The sequence below is a fragment of the Stomoxys calcitrans genome, chromosome 4 (assembly GCF_963082655.1).
Source record: "Stomoxys calcitrans chromosome 4, idStoCalc2.1, whole genome shotgun sequence".
NCBI classification, from domain to species: domain Eukaryota; kingdom Metazoa; phylum Arthropoda; class Insecta; order Diptera; family Muscidae; genus Stomoxys; species Stomoxys calcitrans.
In genome coordinates this window covers 170273218-170277226 of record NC_081555.1, presented here as the reverse complement: position 1 = coordinate 170277226, position 4009 = coordinate 170273218, and positions in this window count along the sequence as shown.

The following is a 4009-nucleotide window of genomic DNA, read 5'->3' as shown; positions in this document are numbered from 1 at the left end:
AAAGCCATTTCTCACATTTAAGTACACACAAGGATTTTCGCGAATAATTGCTAGCCAAGTAATAACTGATAGAATTACTTATTTGAAATGAATGTCGTACTCGTTCTAGTACTCCAAAGTTGTCATGTGCCTAGGATTTATTGTCATCATCTGTATATCGTGGGCATCATTTGCTCTTAGAATGTGAAACATTGCCAAACATGGTTGATATTTTAATGTGAATTTATGTGTGTGTGTGTGTGTATTACTATGAAAATATATTTTGTGGATTTGTTTCAAATCCTAGAGCAGTAAATATTACATCCTACTAAAGAAATGTGATTTTGGTGTATACTTCTGCCATAAATTAACGAATATATAGATGTGACTAAATTTCCCGCATTATTTTGGGAGGAGTTTTATTTCTTTGCGCTGTTTTCTTTTTCTACAAACCACATTTATTTGAGCTATAAGTAAATGTATCTGCAGTAAATATTATTATTTATTCATATACACATGAGTATAGACTTAGCCCCCAAGCCAAGACGAATTTATATGAGAGGTAGAAAAGAAATTTTTGGAATCTTTAACACAATATATATGATACTTTAATGACAATAACAAATGGGTATGAGATTTGGCTTATTAATTATACCCTCCACCATAAGATGGGTGTATACTCATTTTGAAATTCCTTTTGTAACATATCGAAATAGAGATATGGAAGCCAACAAAGCATATATGCTCATGATCGCCTTAATATTCTATGTCAATTTAGCCATATCCGACCGTCTGTCTGTCGAAAGCACGCAAACTTTCGAAAGAAAACAGCTAGGAGCTTGACATATTTGTGCAAATCCTTCCTTCTTAGATGGCAAAATCAAGTGGTGGGAGACACCTCGAAACTTGGTGTCAGAGATTTTAGAATGAGCGCAGAAGAAGACCAAAAGCCCGATGGTAAAATCAAGTGGTGGGAGACACCTCGAAACTGGGTGTCAGAGATTTTAGAATGAGCGCAGAAGATCGAGGCGCTTGGAATGTTATTCTACGTTCGGCTGGTGGAACAAATATTCTGTCATAGCCAATTAAAGTAAGAAAGTAAGTGTCACAGTTATTAGAAGTCTAAACAAAATAGCTCATGCCGAATTTAAGCCGATATGGCCCATTTGCAATCCCAACCGACCATGCAAATGGGCCATATTGGCTTAAATTCGGCATGAGCTATTTTGTTTAGACTTCTAATAACTGTAACACTTACTTTCTTACTTTAATTGGCTATGACAGAATATTTGTTCCACCAGCCGAACGTAGAATAGCGTTCCAAGCGCCTCGATCTTCTGCGCTCATTCTAAAATCTTCGACACCAAATTTCGAGGTGTCTTCCCCCACTTGATTTTACCATCGGGCTTTTGGTCTTCTTCTGCGCTCATTCTAAAATCTTCGACACCAAGTTTCGAGGTGTCTCCCACCACTTGATTTTACCAACGGGCTTTTGGTCTTCCCGGTTTGCGTGTACCACCGTGTTTGCCTTTAAAGTACTTCTTTGCTGGAGCTTCTTCATCCATTCTGACAACATGACCAACGCAGCCGTTGTATTTTGATGCGGTATGCTATCGTCGTCATACAGCTCGTGGTCCATACGTTGCCTATGTTCTCCATTAACGCAAACTGGTTCATATATTTTAAGAAGAATCTTTCTCTCAAATACTACAAGCGCTGCCTCATCTGCTTTCACAAGTACCCATGCCTCAGAACTATTTACCTGCCAAAAATAAAAGAGGACCGATTGGGACAATATGGGACTTAAATGAAAGGTATTCAAGAGTAGACTACAAATTCCATAAAAAGAGGTGGGTCCAAGTACATGGGGGGCCGCCCAGCCCCAAAACCCCTTAAAATAGGTTTATTTGACGATCTTGAACGATATGGGACTCAAATGATAGGTATTCGGCAGTAGATTACGAATATGGTCAGGAAGTGGGAATAGGCTTAATAATTTATTGATAACGGAAGGGGGCGGACCCTCCCACTTCTTCTTGAGCCCCTGGAAGCCACAATCTATGTTCGATTTTGCTAACATTTTGCACATAGTGTTGTCTTATGACTTCCAAGAACTATACCGAGTACGGTATATTTTACGAAGAATTTTTCTCTCAAATACTCCAAGCACTGCCTCATCTGCTTTCACAAGTACCCATGCCTCAGAACCATATAACAGCTCGGGTAGTATCAGTGTCTTGTATAGTGTAATCTTCGTCTGTCTAGAGGTGGCCTTGTTTCAAAACTGCCTACTTAGTCCAAAGTAGCATCTTCTGTTTGCCAGTATTATTCTTCGCTTAATCTCAAAACTGGTGTCATTCGTTTCGGTTACGGCGATGCCGAGGTAGATAAAGTTACTGACTATCTCAAAGTTGTGGTTGCCAACTTTCTCCATTTTCTTTGTATGCTCGGTTGTGCAAGACTTTTTGGGAGTTGAAACCAACCATTTCATCTCATCTCCATTTACTGTCAGACCCATTTTCACTGACTCTCTTTCGATTCTTTCAAAGGCTGCAGTTACTACTTTCGGTGTCTAGAACCTATCTCTCTCTTTCTCTCTTGTGATTAGTATGCCATATCTATTCACATCTGCATCTCGTATAATCTTCTCCAACAGTCTATTAAAGAGATCACACGATAGGCTGTCTTCTTGTCTGAAACCTCGTTTGGTATTAAATGGCTCGGATAGACTCTTTCCTATTCTTACTGGGGAACGCATATCAGCAAGTGTCATCCTGCAGAGTCTTATAAATTTTGCAAGGATACCAAACTCAGATATGGCTTGAAATACCTTTGAACGTAAAGGAGTGTGGATGGCGGCTTTGTAATCAACAAAAATATGGTAGATGTTGATTTGTCCTTCTCGGGTTTTTTCCAGCATTTGGCGCAGTGTGAATATCTGGTCTAGGGTGGATTTACCAGGTCTGAAGCCGCCTTGATAGGGCCCAATTATGTCATTGACTTTAGGTTTCACATCTTTCACACAGTACGCTCGAGAGTATCTTGTATGCGATGGGGAGGAGACTTATTCCTCTGTAGTTGGCATATTCCATCTTGTCTCCTTTCTTATGGGACATAATATGGGACATAATATGCTGAGGTTCCAATTATCGGGTAAGCGTTCTTCTAGCCAGATTGCGCAGATAAGCGGATGCATACGACTAATCAGCGTGTCGCCTCCGGTCTTAAATAGTTCAGCGGGTAACCTGTCGGCTCCTGCTGCCTTGTTGTTCTTTAGTCGGGTCACTGCTACTTGGGCATAGTATGCTGAGGTTCCAATCATCGGGTATGCGTTCTTCTAGCCAGCTTGCGCAGATAAGCTGATGCATACGCCTTATCAGCGTAGCTCCTCTGGTTTTAAATAGTTCACCCTGTAAACCGTCGGCTCCTGCTGCCTTGTTGTTCTTTAGTCGGGTCATTGCTACTTGGACACAGTATGTTAAGGTTCCATTCATCGGGTATACGTGCTTCTAGCCAGCTTGCGCAGATAAGCTGATGCATATGCCTTATCAACGTATCGTCACCGGTCTTAAATAGTTCAGGGGGGAACCCGTCGGCTCCTGCTGCCTTGTTGTTCTTTAGTCGGGTCACTGCTACTTGCACCTCATTCTGTCTAGGAGGTAAATATTCTCTGCCATCATCAGGGATTGGTTCTGTGGTATCCTCTTCGCCGCCAACATCAGACACTAGCAGTTGGGTAAAATGTTCTTTCCATATTCTCAGCATGTTATCTGTGTCAGTTACCAGATTTCCTTCTTTGTCTCTGCATGAGGATGTGCCTGCACCAAAGCCATCGGTTTGATGTTTAATTCTTTGGTAGAAATTTCGGACTTCATTCTGACATCTCAATTCGCTCACACTGACGTCTTTCCATTACATTTTTCTTTCTGCGGGGAATAGATGTTTCTCCTCTCTCCTTTTCTCCCGACACCTCTCCTTCATCTGGCTACTGATGCTACTAAAAGCAGGGTTGCTCAATATGCCGCATTCT